General features: G+C 41.3%; 1 protein-coding gene across 2 annotated transcripts in view; it reads left to right on the plus strand.

The window, feature by feature from the left end:
• The window catches only part of ttc7b (tetratricopeptide repeat domain 7B), a 433,024-nt gene that overhangs the window by 165,959 nt on the left and 247,363 nt on the right, over window positions 1-19,702 (plus strand). The window lies entirely within an intron of this gene.

Genomic DNA, 19,702 nt, shown 5'->3' on the forward strand with positions numbered 1-19,702 from the left:
GAAGTGGATGAGTTGAAGGATGGCATGTGGAAATTTGCAGTTGGTGGTACTGAGTACTGAAGCTGTTGCGGTGATGCCACCGTTGTGGGGGATGCTGGTGTAGAGTGCCAAAATGTCCATTATGACAAGGAATGTTGCTGCTTCAACTGCTCCACGTGTGCTGAGTTTCTGTAAGAAATCTGTGGTGTTGCAGCAAAGCTGGGGGGTTCCCTGTAGAATGGGTTTCAAGATGCCCTCAACGTAACTAGAGAGGTTCTCACATAGGGCCCCATTGCCTGATACGATGGGATGTCCAAGCGTGTGTTGGCTTTTTGTACCTTCGAAAGGCAGCAGAAGTCCCGTATGCTGGATGAGTGGATATAGGGTACTCTGAAGGATTGGATCAAAAATCTTGACCAGTATGTTTATTTGACAAGTGTGTTCTTTGGTTGGATTGGCAGATAGTGTTCCTGGTTGTTCTGCTGTTGGTACACTTCCTGGTGATAGTCCATTCTATTCTGTATGACGATAGCTGCTTTGCTGGTTTGATGATAGTGCTGCGATTGGTCTTGAGAGCATGAATAGCGTTGCATTGTGCCTGGGTAGTGTTTTACATTGCATCGAGAGTGCGGCTGATGAATCTGGCATTGACACATTCTTTGATTGCTTGTGCATACCAGTCAAGCCCCGGAGAGCGACCTTCCAGAGGCGACTAATTCGACGACTCCTTTGCCCGCTGTTCCCTGTATCTCTCTTTCGACTGATCCCATTCATTAGTTATCCCATTGTGCTCACTGTTGACATCTTGGAAGAATTCCTGGAGTCTCATTCGTCTGATGAATTCCTCTGTGTCAGCCGTGAGACCAGTGTGGTTCATATTGGTGGTGGGACAGAAATTGAGTCTTCAGCTGAGAACTTCAATCTTGTCCAGTTGAAGGGTGTGGTCAGATAAGTTGGCGATGGATTTTCTGTGGTTGGTACTGCTTTCAGTTGTGGTGCTAGGGGACACTTGGTTATTGCTGGGGATAATGCTAAGTTTCTCCTGCATCTTGTTTCTCACACCTAACATGCATTGTCTGACCTAAAATGTCACCCATTCCTTACACTAATAAAACGTTATGTTTTCTCAGGCCAGTGACTTCAAAAGAATTTGAGGATTTACGTATTCTTTTAAACCCTTTATTTTATACTACCGTCTCATGCTGTTTGTACCAAAGTGTATCATCCCACATTTCTCCCCATTGAACTTCATTTATTACCTATCTGCCCACTCCACCAACTTGTCATTGTCCTTCAGAAGTACAAGTATTGAGATTGTCTCCTGCACACCAAGATCTAGATCATTTAATTATATAATTTAATTATTAGGAAAAGCTAAGTTCCCAATGGGGAGCTCCACCAGCGTTCTCTTTCTATCCTGGAAATTAACGATTAACTATTTTTCTTCGTTTCCAATCCCTTGGCAATTTTTTAATCAAAATTGTTACTGTCCCTTTAATTCCATAACCTATAACTTTCTTTACAAGTCTGTTATATGGAATTTTATCAAACACCTTCTTGAAGTTCATGTGCAATACATGAATAGCCATGCCTTTTTCAACCCTTTCCATTACGTCTTTTTAAAAGAAAGTCCAAGTTAGTTGGACATATTTTCTGAACCTACCCCTGCTGATTCTTAGAATGCAACACACTTCCTTCGTGTGATTGTTAGTTCTATTTACAATAATTGTTTCGAGAAGTTTAGCCACCACTTAAATAACGTGTCATATAAAAATGTGCAAAGATTAGCTCCAGTTATATTTCTGACCAGCTAACTTTCTAGGTTAGAAAATGGTGACTGAGAAAGATTCACTAAAAATGAAGATTGGAAGATTAAAAAAAACACAGGCAGAGCGTTACAATTCTAATAATCAAAATAATGACAAAAGCAAGTATAAATTATCATGGTATGAAATCTTCCATTGTTCTCAGAGTCCGTACCATATCGGAATGGATGAATGTAGTGTATTTCTGGATGCTGGTTATGACTCTACCAAAGGGAAATCAAAACCCTTGCTTTACCCTTTCTTAGTAAAATTAAAATCATACCTAAAGTACTTTGATCGGAATGTAATAAAGATTTGGACTTTCTATTATAGTTCTTAGATTAAATTTTTTTAAAACGTTAGTCTGCGAAATGTCTATGTGGTCACATTTTGACATATCCCTAAAGAAAGATGGCTATTCCACGGAAAAGTATATCATGGACTTTAGCAAAACCTATAAGTGATTGCCAAAATTCGATATAGGGATCCCAGGATCAGTACTAGCATTCGTATACAGAATTGTGCTACTGGTTAATGGCATTTGGTCTCTGGGAGGTATAAATCCTGTTGGTTCAGATAACTGCTGTCTTGAAAAATACCCTTCAGGGAAGCAATCATTTCCTTTAATCTTCATGAAAGAACTGGGACAGTCCATGATGACACAAAGGAAAAAAAAACTTAATGATGTTAAAATTGTTGATGCACGCATTAATGTAATACAATTGAAGGGAGATTTCACTACTCCTGTCCTCATCTTTTTGCAATAAAGGCTAATATTCCATTTGCCTTCTTAATAGTTTGTTGCACCTATACATTAGCCTTTAGTAACTTATTGACAAGGACACCCAAATTGCTTTGTACATCCACACTTTCCAACCTAACATTTAAGAAATACTCTACACATCTGTTTCTCCTACCAAAGTGGATAACCACACATTCTTCCACATTCCCTTGCAGCTGCTATGAAAAATGACAAGAAAGATTTGTGATGCGCAAATGTCAAGTAATGACCATCTCCAATAAGAGGCCATTTAACCACGGTCACTTGATATTCAAGGGTGTTACCATGCTGAATCCCCCACTATCAACATCCTGGGGGTGACCACTGACCAGAGTTAAACTGCATTAGGCAAAGAAGTGCTGTGACTCTAAGAACATACCAGAGGCTAGGAATACTGCAGTGAGTAACTCACCTCATGACTACCCAAAGCCTGCACACATTCCACAAGACACAGGTCAGGAGTGTGATAGCATACTCCCCCCTTGCCTGGATGGATCCAACAAATCTCAAGGAGCTTGACAACTAACCAGGACAACAAAGCCTGCTTGATTGGCACCATGTGCTCAAGTATCCACTCCCTCCACCACCAACACTCAGTAGCAGCAGCATGTACTATCCACAAGATACACTGCAGAAATTCACCAAAAATCCTTAGATAGCACCTTCGGAACCCATGACCACGACCATCTAAAAGGTCAGAGGCATCAGGTACGTGGGATCACCACGAGCTGCAAGTTCCTCTCCAAGCCACTCACCAATCAGTTGCTTTCCCTACACTTTTACTTCATGCCGCTATTGGTCTCAGTGCAGTTAGGCATCTGCACTTCAAAATTGAAGGAGGGAAGTACCGGACTCGAATCTTGACTCTGTTTCTCTCTGCGTAGGCGCTGAAAGACTTGCTGAGTTTCTCCAGTATTATGTATTTGTTTCTTCCTTAAAGCACTCCTTTTCCCTTCTGCCCAAATTCGCATATTGATTCAAATGCAGTTTTGGCCTCCTTATCTTAGGAAAGGTATTGCCATAGAGAGAGTGCATGAAGCTTCGCCAGACTTGTTCTTGAGATGGTGAGACAGTTCTGTGAACAGAATCTGGGCAAACTGAGCCTGTATTCTCTAGAACATTAAAGAATAAGGGGGAATGTCATTGAAACTTACTTAAAGGAATAGATTCAGGTCAGGTAGTCTCGAACCGGAGGCACAATTTAAAACTAAAGGGGCTGTCTCTTTGATCCAAGATGAGAAATCTTTTACTCGGGGGGGGGTTGTGAACCTTAGAATTCTCTACCATAGAGGGCTATGGAAGCTTAGTCTTTGAGTGTGTCTAAGGTAGATATTGATAAATTTCTAATAACCCCTTGTGTACAGAGTTATGGGGTTGGTGTGGATTAAAGACATTGAGGTGTTTGACCAGCCGTGATTAGATTGAACGGCAGAGCAGGCTCAATGCACTAAATGGCCTGCTCCTTGTCAGATCTAATGAATTGAGAAAGGAAAGAATGAGAATGGAAATGTTAGTAGCTGATCTGCGCATTATGTCCAAATTACAGCAATATTTTCCCTGCACTGGCCACCCAGCCGTTACGTTTGTGAGTGGAGTCTAGATGATTCTAACGAATGAGCACCAAATCCACTTGTCCTGCTGCCGTGGCTAAGATCTCAAACCTCAGAATGGATGCCAAAAACTCACCCTTGTTGACCATTTTTAAAATTGTCTTTATTGGGTCACAGGAAGTGGGCATCACTGACTATAATGTCATTTATTGGCCATTCGTAATTGTACAGAGGACAGTTAAGAGTCACCCACAGTGCTATGGGTCTGAAGTCACATGTGAGCCACATCAGATAAGGATGGCAGACTTCCTACCAAAAAGGACATTAGTGAATCAGATTGGTTTATGTGACAGTCAACATGATCACAGTTAAGAAAGATTTTTATTCTAGGCTCATATTGAATTTAAATTTCACCATCTACCATTGGCTGAATTCAAACCCATATCACCAGAATTCATCCTGGAGTTCTGGATTACTAGTCTAATGACATTACCGCTGCATACCATCACATTCGATTCCAGCCTCAGGTGACTGTCTGTGTGGAGTTTGCACGTTCTCCCTGTGTCCGCGTGGGTTTCCTCCGGGTGCTCCGGTTTCCTCCCACGGTCCAAAGATGTGCAGGCTAGGTGGATTGACCATGCCAAATTGCCCGTAGTGTTCAGGGGTGTGTGGGTTACAGGAGGATGGGTCTGGGCAGGATGCTTCAAGGGGCGGTGTGGACTTGTTGGGCCAAAGGGCCTGTTTCCACACTGTAGGGAATCTAATCTTAACATTATTATTTACTAATTCTGAGTGTGTGTATTTGATTGGTAATTAAATCTAAGTTTTTATTTTGTAATTGCCAGATTTAAGTAGATTTTATCAATGCTTCCAGTGAAAGCTGTTTAATCAAAAATTTGTTGAAACTGACTTTTCATTAAGTGAGTCAGTGTGGCCTTTTGTTTTGGGAGCATATAAAACTGGCCAGTTTAGTGCTACTTAATTTTTCAGCGCAGTTTACAATAGAGAGACCAAGTTGAGAGTGTAAGGGAGTTGTGGGCAGGGGGAGAAAAAGGTGTGCTGTTGTTTTTGCATTACCTAAACACTTTCAGCCTCAAGAATTAATTTGTGGTCTTATTATAGGAGGCAAAGCTGTTATTTGGTGGGTACTAAGATGATAGATGAGGGTAGGACAGTGAATGTTGTCTATATGAACTTCAGTAAGGCCTTTGACAAGGTTCCACGTGGCAGGCTAGTCATGAAGGTTAGACTGCTTGGGATCCAGGGAGAGCTAGCTAATTGGGTTCAAAGTTGGCTTGATGGTAGGAAGCAGAGGATTGAAGGTTGTTTCTCAGACTGGAGGTATGTTACTAGTGGTGTGCCAGACTCCCACTGGGAACTTTGTTATTTGTTACTTATATAAATATTCTGGATGTGAGTGTACAAGGCATATTTGTGGAAATTACAAAATTAAGAGGTGTCGTTGATAGCGAGGAAGGTTATCAAAAATTACAGAAGGATCTTGGTCAAATAGGGAAGTGGACTGAGAATTGGCAAATGCTGTTCGATACAGATAAGTGTGAGGTGTTATGCTTTGGAAAGTCAAACCAGGGTAGGACTTTTGCAGTACTTTTGAGGAGTGTTATGGAACAGAGGGACCTAGGAGTACAAATAGAGTTCATTGAAAACGGTGTTACAGGTGGACAGGATGGTGAAGAAGGCATTTAACATGTTGGCCTTCATTGGTTGAGGCATTGAGCATAGGATTTAGGACATTATGTTACAATTGTATAAGTCGTTGGTGAGGTTACAATTGGAGTGTTATGTACAGTTTTAGTCACCTGTTATAGGAAAGACATAGTTAAACCAGGAAGTGTGCAAAGAGCATTTACGAGGATATTGCCTGGACTAAGTAATAGGGAGAGGTTGGCCAGGATAGGACTTTATTCCTTGGAATGTAGGAGAATGAGGGGTGACCTTATTGAGGTGTGAAATCATGAGGGGCATAGATAGGATAAATGCATATAATGGTTTTCCCAGGGATGGGAAATTGAAACCTGGAGCGCATAAGTTTAAGGTGAGAGGGGAAAGATTTGAGAAGGTCCTGAGAAGTAACTTCTTCACACAGAGAGTGATGAGTATATGGAATGGGCTGCCAGAGAAAGTGGTTGTGGAAGGTACAGTAGCAACATTTTTAAAAAAAAACATTTGGATAGATACGTGGATGGGAAGGGTTTGTGGACTAAATGGGGGCAGTTGGAATGAGCTGAGTTGGCACCATCGTCAGCATGGACCATTTTAGACCGAAGGACCTGTTTCCATGCTGTACTATTCTATGACTTTATCCGCTGAGAGACTAAGGTCTATTCGATTCCTAAGGTTCAACACAAAATAATGACTGGCAGTAAGAATAAGAGAAAATAACATTTGCGAGAAGTATTTGAAATTCAAGCAGCTTCCTCCTGGAACTTATAAGCTGGAGGTAGAAGTACATGTCCTGAAACGCATCAGGGATAAGGATAATTACCTGGAATTTTTATACGAAGTAATAATTTTACGCCCCTTTCTTTTGGTGACCGCATTTGATCGGGGAGTGTGGTGCAGGTTAGGGACCTAGAGGGCAAGAGCGCAAGAATCTTAGCCTTCGCAGTTATCCGTCATGTTTGAGGTTCTTTCAGCTTCTCTGGCAGAGAGTGAGAGCTGTCAGCTTTATAACCTATAACAATGACACTATGATTTCCTCAAGAGAGGAAAATATGAAGAAATGTAGTAGTAGAAGGGCAAAGTATAGCATGTAGTCAATATGAAGGACTTGTTGCCAAATTATGAAGCATAACTTCAAAGATAATACTCTTTGCATTATCACCTTGTGAACCATGTATAAATTGGCATAGGGCAGATCAATTTGGAGAGATGCATGCATGGCACAAGGACTGGTTTGGTAGAAGTGAGTTCAGTTTGTGAGGCAGTGACAGCAGTACTGGAGATGGTAGGATCTGTGTCAGTGAGATAATGGGAACTGCAGATGCTGGAGAATTCGAGGTAACAAAGTGTGGAACTGGATAAACACAGCAGGCCAAGCAACATCTTAGGAACAGGAAAGCTGACGTTTCGGGCCCCAAAACGTCAGCTTTCCTGCCCCTAAGATGCTGCTTGGCCTGCTGTGTTCATCCAGCTCCACATCTTGTTATCACTGTGTCAATGGGACTGTCTCTATCAGAACATGCAGGGGTTGGCCGCATATTTAGAAAAGTAGAGAGGATTTTAAACCAAATTATGGGGGCAAGGGATCAAGTTTGGAAAGATAATAAATCTCAAGCATAGAGTCAAGGCCACCAAAGAGGAAGGTATTAATATGGGAAATTACAGACCCTTACAGAGAGGGATAGAGATTACAAATCTAAGAGTCAATCAACAGATAAAATGGGGATTTACAGAGAATTTTAAAAAAGCTATTGGGTCTGTATCAAAATTTCTGTAGCAGTTGAAATAAACCAATTAACTCGGAGTGCAAACAGAAGTGAATAAGTGTGGTCTGATTGTCTTTCCAGCAACAGGGCTGCGGGATGATATGAACTTATAATATCTCCCCAGAGTTGATCCCTTGCCCTTCATTATTTAGTTTAAAATCTCTCTACTTCTGTACTAATGCATTTGGCAAAAACACCAGACCCAACATGGTTCAGGTAGACACCATTCCCTCGTTTAGATTCCACTTTTCTCCAGTCCTGGTGTCAGTGGCCCACATCAGTCCTTGAGCAGTGCATTTATATCTCTACTTGGGTGTTGACTGCTGGCAGTTTTCCTGGTCCATGGCTTATTTGCAAATGTATTGAGTTCATTGAGAGAAAAGCAGTGCCGCTGGAAGGCTCTACCCCTGGAATAGAGAGTCTGTGGTTAATAGCACCATGCACGCAAACATCCCTACTGTGATGAATAATATTTCTCTGGCTAAGTGAAGTATAAAACATCATAAGAAAGTGACCCAAGAAGAATGGGTACAACTTTTATTTAAATCCTGAAACAAGTAGAAATGATATACGCTACATCTGTAAGTTGATCTTTAAGGAGATCCAAAATCAACATAAAGTGCATTTCGTTCCAAACAAGTCTCAACAGAGTCATTGTGCAACTTCAATGAATACTCTTTCCAGTTTTTGAATAATCATTAGATTTAGATTTTAATCTTATTTATCAAAGACAGTGTGCCAATAAAGGTAGAGATCAAGTTGTGAAAGTTTATTATGAGAATAGACAACTTTTTCTAGATGTTTATTGCAAACATGATCCACCCTTCTTCAGTGACAGTTAAACTGGGTGTGATTATTCTCAGGACTCTGCACAGATTGTTCCCTTCAGTAGTGAATTTACTTTCCAGGGCATCCAAGCAGCTGTCTTCTACACAAAAATTGCGAGGGCCAGATGGAAAAATATATCCTCTAGTGTGAAAGCTATTAATTCCATCTTTGAGTTGTAATATTCAGAAAATCATTTTGTATTTGTAACATTTATCTAATTTGAATCTTAAACACTCTGAACCACTGAGCAACTATTGTATAATATATTATTAGGTGAAAACACGTGGAGAACATTGCCTGAGGTCAAGACATTATGAAAAGCACCTGGTAGATTGCATTTTCTAAAATGCAATCTGTACACTGTCACAAGAATTTAAGAAAGCGAAGCAGTTGTAGATCATTAGCTCGCCTCAAGCCTGTTCAGCTATTCAATAAAGTCATGACTGCTTCTACATTGATTCCAGTTTCCTTAAATTTTAATATTATTTATGTCTAACAATCTACCTCTCTCAGCCTTCAATGTACCCATCGACTAAATAATTGAGCTGGAGAGAATGCTGGTAATTCATAACCCTCCGAGTGAGAAATTTCTGTGTTCTCCAGCCAGACCATTTCTGTGCTGTCAGTTTGTCATGCTGCTTATGAATTTTCAATATTCCAACACAATTATCTTTCTTCCTTCTTAACCCCAGAGAATAGAAGGTCATTCATCTTTGAATCCCTACAGTGTGGAAACAGGCCCATTGGCCCAACAAATCCACACTGACCCTCAGTGCATTCTACCTAGACCCATCCTCTACAAAGCACCTAACCTACACATCCCTGAACACTATGGGCAATTTAGCATGGCCAATCCACCTAACCTGCACATCTTTGGACTGTGGGAGGAGACCCGCACAGACACAGGGAGAACATACAAACTCCACACAGTCAGTTGCCCGAGGATGGAATCGAACCTGGGTCCCTGGAGCTGTGTGGCAGCAGTGCTAACCACTGAGCCACCATGCTGCCCCTAGATTCATCTCTATCTTCCACAGGATTTATCCATATCTCCAACTTTTTGTTTCTTAACTTCTGCGAGGCCTGTTCTTATGGGTAGTTTACTCATTCTTCTGCTTGAGCCCTGGCAGTTAATGCTGATTAGTTTTTTTTTCCCCCATTGTGGGGAACTCTCTGGCAAACTTAATCCATTCCTCAGCTGGTCCCCTCAAACATTTATTAATAGGATCACTGAAGAGTCATCCGGAATGGTACTTCAGATATTTTTGTCTTTGGATTTGCCTGAGATGCTGGCACTGTGGTAGACTCTTGATTGATTCCTAAATCAATCGTCTGATTCATGTTAGGTAGCAAATTTTGGATTTTCCTGATCGGTGTGGCGTTTTCTTCGGTAATGAGATTTAACTTTTTCTTATTTCATGTCTTTAATTACCTCTGGTCTTCCAAAAGCACTTCAATCAGTGAGTTTGTTTTGAAGTACCACTGCTATGCAAGCTCATACAGCAACTGGATTTACACATGGCAAAGCCCTGCAAACATTATTGAAATAAAGAACGAAAAATCCGTTGGAATGCAGAATGAACAATGGACATGACACCCGGAGATTTCCCCTTACCATAATTGAATAATGACATCTGATCTGTTACATCCATCTGAAAGAACATAAGCAGACATGAACTGGGACCAGAACTAGGCCATTTGGTCCATTCAGCCTGCTCCACCTTTCAGTACAATCATGATTCATCGGTTTGAGGTCTCAACTCTGTTTTCGTGTCTGCACAACACCCTCCCCCTTTGCCAATGCTTGACTTCCTTCGCCAATTTAAAATCTAACCAACGAACCTTGAATCTATCCAATATCCCAGTCTCTACTCTCTCCCAGGAAGAGAATTCCGGAGATTAATGACTCTCAAAGTGCAGGGAAAAGAAAAGACTTCTCTCTCTTAAATGGGAGACCCCTAAATGTTAAACTGATTTCCTTACTCCTGGATTCCTCCACAAGGAGACACATAGACAGCGCCTCTGATCAACATCTCATCCATGAATCATCGCATCTAACAATGCATGCAGCATTCCCTCAACCAGGGTCATTGATTGATATATGGTTGCACTTATTGAAATACAGTGAAAAGTTTTGTTTATGAGCAATACGGGCAGATCACAGCAAGTATAGGATGTACAGATCAAAAAGACTTAATGGCATACAGGTTACAATGCAAAATACATTACTTGAGGCTAGAGGGCATTCAGTAGCCTGATAACAGCCAGGAAGAAGCTATTCCTGAACCTGCTCATGCATCTGTTCAGGTTTGTGTTACTCCTGCCTGATGGAAGAGGTTATCGCAAGGCTGCGATAGGTCTTTGATGTTGGCAGCCTTCCGGTGGCAGTGAGCAATGTAAATGGAATCCATCGATGGAAGGTTGGCTTCTGTGATGATCTGGGCTATCACACCACCTTCTGTAGTTTCTTACATTCCTGGGCAGAGCAGTTGCCATACCAGACCTTTATGCACCCGTACAGTACACTTTCACTGGTGCATCTGGAGAAGTTGGTGAGGGACCTTACATACATGCCAGATTTCCTGAGCAGTTGATGTAGATGGAGGCATGTTCTCCTCCTTCCTGTCTGAAGTCAATGGTCAGTTCTTTAGTTTTGCTGATGTTGAGAGACAGATTGTTTCCATTGCACCATGGACAGAGCAAGGTCAGGAATGGATGTTGCAGGTTGTAGGGTTTAGATCTTCCATAAAGATCAGGGAAGGTGGCATAAGAGGGGGAGGTGTGGCTTTGTTAGTCAAGGACAGTACAACGGTGGCTGAAAGAACTTTTGACGAGGACTTGTCTACTGAGGTGGTACGGGCTGAGGTCAGAAACAGGTGGGAGAGGTCACATTGCTGGGAGTTTTTTTTTATAGACCTCCGCAAAGTTCCAGGGATGTGGAGGAGTGGATTGGCAAAACGATTCTGGGCAGGAGTGAAAGGAACAGGGTGGTCATTATGGGAAACTTCAACTTCCCCAACATTGACTGGAAATGCTATAACTCTAGTACATCGGATGGATCAGTTTTTGTCCAATGTGTGCAGGAGGGCTTCCTGACGCAGTATTTCGAAGGGCCGACAAGAGGGGAGGCCACACTGGATCTGGTACTTGGTAATGAACCAGGCCAGGTATTTGATTTGGTGGTAGGTGAGCACTTTGGAGAGAGTGACCATAATTCGGTTACGTTTAGTTTAGCAATGGAAAGGAACATGCCACAGGGCAAGAGTTATAGATGGGGGAAGGGCAATTATAATGAGATTAGGCAAGACTTAGGAAGCATAGAATGGGTTAGCAAAACGTAGGGGATGGGGACAATCGAAATGTGGAGCTAGTTTAAGGAACAGATATTGCATGTCCTTGATAGGTATGTCCCGGTCAGGCAGGGAGGAAGCGATAAGGTAAGGGAACCGTGGTTTACTAAAGAAATTGTATCTCTTGTTAAGCGGAAGAGGGAGGGTTATGTGACGATGCGATGAGATGGTTCAGATGAGGCAATGGAGAGTTACAGATTTGCTGGGAAGGATTTAAAGAGAGAGTTAAGAAGAGCAAGGAGGGGACATGAACAGACATTAGTAGATAGAATAAAGGAGAGCTTTCTATAGGTATGTGAGGAGTAAGAGGATGACTAGGGTAGGAATAGGGCCAGTCAAAGACAGAAGTGGGAAGTTGTGTGTGGACCCTGTGGAGATCGGAGAGGTGTTAAAGGAATATGTTTCATCTGTTTTCATACAGGAAAAGGAGAATATTGAAGAGGAGAAGACTGAGTTACAGGCTATTAGAATTGAAAGGATTGAGGTTAGTAAGGAGGAGGTGTTATCAATTCTAGAAGGAGTGAAGGTAGATAAACCCCCTGGGCCGGATGGGATTTTTCCAAGGATTCTCTGGGAAGCTAGGGAGGAGGTGGTGGAGCCTTTGGCCTTTGTCTTTGTGTCATGGTTGTCTACAGGTTTAGTACCAGAGAACTGGAGGATTGCAAATGTGGAGAAATGGGAAGAAAATGTGGAGGCATGGGATTGAGGGAGATTTAGCAGTTTGGATTAGAAACTGGCTTTCTGTAAGAAGGCAACGAGTGGTGTTTGATGGGAAATATTCAGCCTGGAGTCTGGTTACTAGTGGTGAGCCTCAAGGATCTGTTTTGGGACCACTGCTGTTTGTAATTTTTATAAATGATTTGGACGCAGGCATAGGTGGATGGGCTAGTAAGTTTGCAGATGATATTAAAGTCGGTGGAGTGGTGGACAGTGTGGAAGAATGTTGCAGGTTGCAGGGAGACTTGGATAAACTGCAGAACTGGGCTGAAAGGTGGCAAATGGAGTTTAATACGGATAAATGTGAGGTGATTCACTTTGGGAGGAATAATAGGAAGGCAGAATACCAGGTCAATGGAAAGATTCTTGGTGGTGTGGCTGTGCAGAGGGATCTTGGTGTCCATGTACATAGATCCCTGAAAGTTGCCGCACAGGTTGATAGTGCTGTTAAGAAGGCGTATGGTGTGTTAGGTTTTATTGGTAGGGGGATTGAGTTCCGGAGCTGTGATGTCATGCTGCAACTGTACAAAACGCTAGTGCGGCCTCACTTGGAATATTTGCGTGCAGTTCTGCTCGCCCCATTATAGGAAGGATGTGGAAGCATTGGAAAAGGTGCAGAGGAGATTTACCAGGATGGGGCCTGGTCTGGAGCGCAGGCCCTATGAAGAAAGGCTGAGGGACTTGGGTCTGTTCTCATTGGAGAGAAGGAGGCTAAGAGGGGATTTAATAGAGACGTACAAGATGATCAGAGGATTAGATAGGGTGGACAATGAGGGTCTTTTTCCAAGAATGATGATGTTGGCTTGTATGAGGGGCATAGCTACAAATTGAGGGGTGATAGATTTAAGACAGATGTCAGAGGCAGGTTCTTTACTCAGAGAGTGGTAAGGGCGTGGAACGCCCTGCCTGCCAATGTAGTGAACTCAGCCACATTAGGGGCATTTAAACAGTCCTTGGATAAGCATATGGATGATGATGGGATAGTGTCGGAGGAGGGGCTTAGATTAGTTCACAGGTCGGCGCAACATGGAGGGCTGATGGACCTGTTCTGCGCTGTATTGTTCTATGTTCTGTGTCACCAAGCCCTCTATCTCCCCTTCTGTATTTTGATTTATTGATAGTTATGCTTTAACATTGTGTAAGGAGTGCGTCAGCGTAGCTAAAAGCAGTGGTATCCAGAGTTGAAAATGTAAGCCATTTTCAGAAGATTAAATGTGAGAGATACAAAACAAGAGGGCCAAAGAAGCATCTACGTAGAGCAATACAAGAGTGTGGAATTTGTCTCTGTGGTTGGTGGTTGAAGCAGAATTTTGGAAAAATTAGATTGGAAAGATGGCTAAAGGAAAGTGGTTGAAGGGATGTGTCAACAATCTGAATACATATGGTTCTAACTGTTCACTTGTTTGGTGGATAAACATTAACGTGGGTCCTTTGAGCCAAATGCTATGCATCAGTGTTCATACTTCTGTGTTTCTTTGTATTGTCAAGTCCTAGAATGAGACTTAAACAAAAGTTTGAAGAGTTATTGACAAGTTAAACTGGCACTTTACTGATGACCATTGGTTCTATGGGGGACATGTCACAGATCTCCAGAAGGATTGTCAGACTATTTTTTTGACATTTGCACGATCTTAATTTTATAACACAGCTCCTCACTTGCCTTTCTTTTTGACTCCTCGCATTTTCTCAAACCAACATTACAGGTGTTCAATCCTGTTATTGACTCTTTCTCACAAAATAAGGAGCAAAAGAATGAGGAATTGAACGATGATTGTACATAACTAAACATATGTAATCTTATTGTTTGCATTTAATCGCAATGCCTGACCTAATTTGCAGTGCAACGATTTGCAGACTGTCACAATAAATCTGTTGGAAATTATTTGGCACTTTACCTGGAATGGAAATATTTTTCAAAGTCATCTGCTGTGTCTTTTTTTGAGAGAACAGAAACATTTGTGTCAAATTAATTATGGCTTTGAGTCACCCAATGATGTCAGAGAGCATATTGTATGAGGGAGATCTAACAGGCTGTGTACATCAGAAAGAATATATTAATTACTTGGAAAGGGCTACCAGAGGATATAGGAAAAGAGAAGGGTCAGGAATAATAAAGTAGATCACTGCAATTGAGTTGATACCAGCACAGAGTGATGGCTCAGTGGTGGGGCTCGTTCCATGGGTTATCTAACGTTGACCATTAATTTGTCAGCTGACAATTCAAGCTAAAAGGTATTTATAATATAACGCAGCACCTCTGGGAAGCAAAACTAGTTTAATCTTTTGGATCGATGACCTGACATTGATGTAAATGTTCTTATGTAAAGGCATTGACTTGAAAGACTAACCTTGTTTAGGTGAGGCTACAACTTAGTATTGTGTGCAGTTCTGGTCACCACATCACAGAAAGGACCTAATTGCAGTTGAGACAGTGCAGAGGGGATTTCCCAGAATGTTGCCAGGGCTGGCAAATTGTAGCTAGAAGGAGAGACTGGAGAGGTTGGGGTTGTTTTCCATGGAACAGAGAAGGCTGAGGGGTGACATGATGGATGTGTACCAAATAGTGAGGGGTAGCGATTAAGTAGCCAGGAGGAACATTGAAGCAAGTTCAAAATCCAGGGTCATAGATTCAAGCTAAAAGGCAGAAGGATTAGAGGGGACCTGAGGAAAATCTGTTTAGTCAGAGGATGGTAGACACCTGGAATTTGCTGCCTGAGTTAGTGGTGGAGACAGAGATCTTAAACTGTTTCAAAAAGAGCCTGGATCTGCACATTAAGTGCTTTAAATTGCAGGGCAATGGCCCATGTGCGGGAAGTTTAGATTAAAAAGGGCATCTAAGTGCCTTTGGGTCAGCATGGACAAGACGGACCAAATGCCCCCCTCCTTCTGTGCTGTATCATTTGTGTGGTTATTTCTGTCTGTCTACAGATGTTGCCACATTTGATGAGCTTTTCTAGTATCTTCTGGTCTTATTTGAGGTTTCCAGTATCCTCGGGTTTTATTTTATATCAAGTCTCACTCAAGGGCATGCGGATAAAATTCAAGGATGACACTTCAGTGGATGGTGACAGAATGCTGCATTGTTGGAGGTGTAGTCTTTTGGAGTGGCATTAAACTGGGATGCTGTCTGCTTGCTGGGCAGATGCAAAAGAACCCCTACTACTATTTCTAAGAGAAGCAGCAGGGTTATCCCCATTGCCCTGGTAGATGTTTTTCTCTCTCAGTCATCAAAGATGAGTATTGTCTGGTCATTATTACTTTCTCATCTGAGAGTTTTCTGTGCACAAATTGGTTGCTGCGTTTTCTATGTTGCAACAGCAACTGCACTTCAAAAGTATTCCATTTGGCTGTAAATTGCTTTTATAATTCCACTGACCATGAACAGCGTAAGTAAACACAAGACTTTATTTTTAAAAAAGAACACTCTGGTAATATGTATTTTGAGCTGTGTGGATCGTATGTTAAATTTTAAATGGACAACTAATGGTAGCCATTTTACACCAAAAACTTGATCCAAAGAATGCTTTAATTACAGTAAAAAAAAACCTGAGCACTTCACAGAATACTTATCAGACTAACTTTGATGTCACTCAATCTCCATAGTAGGAAGTATTAAGGCAGGTGACCAAAAGCTTTGTCAGACATGTAGGTTTTAAGGATGATCTTAAACATGGTGAAAAAAGTAAAGAGACTTGAAGGGGGATATTCCAGATCATGGAGTCCAGGGAGCTTTAAAGCGTGACGACTAGCATTAGAGTGACTCAAATCACCAGTTCACAAGAGGGCATAAATAGCACCATGCAAAACTTTTCTAGGATTGAAGCTCTAGAGGATATCTCTGATGCAGATACTGTGGATGGATTTGAAAGAAACAGTGATAATTTTACAATAAAACTCTTGTGAACCACTGTAGATCAGTGAGCACAGCTGATGATAAATAAACTAGCCTTGATGCACATTAAGATACTGTAGCAAATTTTTGAATCTGTCCAACTTCACAAAGGGTGAACGATGGGAAGCTGACCATGAAAGCATTAGAATAGTTGAGTCTAGAAGCAGAAAATACGCAGATGAGTGTTCCAGTATCGGATCGGCTGAGGATCTGTTATTTGGCGGCATTTACCCTGGAGTTGTAGAATTGCTCCTCACTAGTAATGTTTCTAAAGTGCCTAGGGAACGATCTGTCATTTCACTTTACACTTGAGGCTGGAGTAGGAATTGGAATGGAAGAGGATAAGATGTACTTGCCGTGGTTCCTGTGTGAATCAGTGACCTAGATAGAACTGGGAATGATATGCTAAGTGAATGTGAAGAATTGGGCTGCATTAAATGCAGACTATCAAAAGTGATAATCTCTGAATTGTTGCTGGAGCTGCTTGCCAATTGACCTAGGACGAAGCAGGTTAGTGTGTTAAACCTGTGGCTGAAAGAGTGATGTGGGAAGAAGAGGTTTTGATGCATCAGACACTGGCATCAGTCATCAGTAAAGAGTGAGCTAGTCCCTTGAGATGGGCTCTGTTTGAACCATGCTGGGTCCAGTGTCCCGACCAGTCATACAACTAACGCTGTGGACAGGGCTTTAAACTCATGCTGGGGCCAGGTTATCAGAGAATTAGAAATCCACGGAGCAGTGTAGTGATGCAGGTAAAGGCAAGCAGAATGGGACAGGAAGGAACAGGAAGTTCAACACAAATGGCACATCAGCAAATAAGGTCATTACAGGATACAGAGATAAAAAGGAAAAGTTAAAAGTTCATTTTTTGAATGCACAAAGCACCTGCAGTAGGATAGATGAACTATTACAATAGAGGTAATAGGAACTGCAGATGCTGGAGAATCCGAGATAACAAAGTGTGGAGCTGGATGAACACAGCAGGCCAAGCAGCATCTTAGGAGTAGAAGATGTTCTTTTAGAACAGAGATGTCTCAGTGGTGAAGCGTGATCTGATTGAGGTATACCAAATTCTGAGGCATAGTATTATGACACAGCCAAACTAAATCAGGCTAGCTATCACTGAATTCTCAACGTAATGAAATTATAACAGTTATTGACCATCAAAATTGCCCAATTGTTCCTAACCAGGAGATAGTAAGAATTGAAGATACTCAAATCAGTCAGTACAGTATGGACCTTGAGGAATACAGCAGGTCACGCATCATCAGAGGAGCAGGAAATTCGATGTTTCAGGTCGGGACCCTTCATTAGTCTTGATTATTGATTGTTCCTAACCAGATTTTTATGAAAAATAGATCTCGAGCACCATGCTGAGAGTGTTATTATTAACAAAAATTAACTATAATTGATTTTGTAACTTTAGCAAAGCAAAACTAAACAACAAGGTAATCTGATTAAGGTCTTATTTAACCCTAATCGTTGATCTTAACCTCACTCTTGCATGTAGACATAGATATTTTAAAAATGTAATTTGCTAGTTTGATAAATGATTCAACAGTGAGTACCAAGAATCCTTGAACAATGGATTGTATTTCAGCGTAAAGGATTGTATCTTGCTTGAATTCTGCAGTCATTGGTCAATGGAAACATCTTTCAGGAGGCTCAGAGGTATATTCACTTATTTCTTATATATTGCAGTCTTTTTCTCAGGACATTTAATAATTATGTAACAGAATATTAAACTAGAAAGATTAAAATTCAATCACAGCTTCCCATTGATCAACTTCTGAACTCAAAGCCTCTGCCCATAAAAGCAGTTCAGTTTACAGCTTCTCTTTTTCAACATTCTCCATGGTTGGCTAGCCAGGAACACCCTCTTCTTGATTGACCAATGCCCCATCCATCTAGCTGCCAGTCCTGGAGAGTAACACATCCTAGTGCCGGATTGTCTGCAGTGTTCTTCGAACAATAATTAACCTGCAGTTACTTTTCTAGGCCCGTTCTCATCAATAAACATCAGTTTGTTTGTTCTCTCTTCCTTTCCAAAAAAAAACCTGCTGTTCCAAATTCAATTCTAAATTTCAGCTCACAGTTCCAAAACAAAAATGTGAAAAATAACAAAACATAGTGATGATTTCAAAAATAGGGCAGATAGAGAGACACTTTTCTCTTTAATAGAGGAGTCAATAACAGGGAACAAAGGTTTAGGAGAATTGGAAGAAAATCTACCCAGAAGGTGGCTGTTATCTGGAACCGACTGCCTAAAATAGAGGTAGAAGCGGGAATTCAAGAGATTTGGATGAACACGTGAAATGCCAGAGCGTAGAAGGCTAAGGACCAAGTGTTAGAAGACATTGATAACGGACAAGGACATGGCATGGACATGGACCGAAGGGCCTCTTTTTATGATGTAAGAACACTATGACTCTGTGACACCTTTGGATTCTATGAAATAGCATCAGGGTAGTGGATGCACTCGCAAACTATCCCAAAATTCTTCAGATTCAGGAATGGTTCCGTCAGACTGGAAATTAGTGGAAGGTTACATTGCTTTTTGAGAAAGACTGGAGAAACAAAATGGGAAATTGCAGGCCTTTTAGGCTTATATTAATTTCTGGAAAAGTGCTGGAATCAAGTATTAAAAAGGTCTTAACAAAGCACTTGGTAAAACATGGCATGATTAGAACAAATCCATATGGTTTTATTGAAGGAAAATCCTTTTGGACAAGTGTACTGAAGTTGAGAACTTAAGTAATAAGGTAAATGGAAGGGAACCAGTAGATGTAGTATACCTGGATTTCCAAAACATAATAGGTAAAATGACATACAAAACATTGATTGTCAGGATAAGGGCTTGTGGAATTGAGAAATATCTATTAACGCAGACAGATTGGTTAACAGACAGGGACAGAGTGGGCTTAGAGAATTTTCACATTGGCAGACTGTGAATAGTGGAATATCACCAGGGTCAAAATATTCACAGTTTACATTACCCTCTGTCATTTGATCAAACCCATTTTGTTCCTGATGATGCAAGACTAGGTAGAAAAGTAGGATATGGGAAGAACCAAAGTAACTGCAAAGAATATAGAGAATAAAAATGATTAAAGAAGAAAGATGACAGGTCGATTATAATGTAGGGAAAGTGAGAAATTATTAGCTTTAATAAGAATATCAAAGCACTTTTTTTTAAAGGTGTGAAACTTGTAAGCATTGATGTTCAGTGAGTTGGGTATGCTCATGCAAGGCACACAAGCAATTAGGAACATAAATGGTACGTTGGTCTTAATTGCAAGGGGATTGAATTACAGGAGCAAGATTTGTCAGAGTTGTACACTGGCTTGGTGA

This window comes from Stegostoma tigrinum, chromosome 10 (genome assembly GCF_030684315.1).
Source record: "Stegostoma tigrinum isolate sSteTig4 chromosome 10, sSteTig4.hap1, whole genome shotgun sequence".
NCBI lineage: Eukaryota > Metazoa > Chordata > Chondrichthyes > Orectolobiformes > Stegostomatidae > Stegostoma > Stegostoma tigrinum.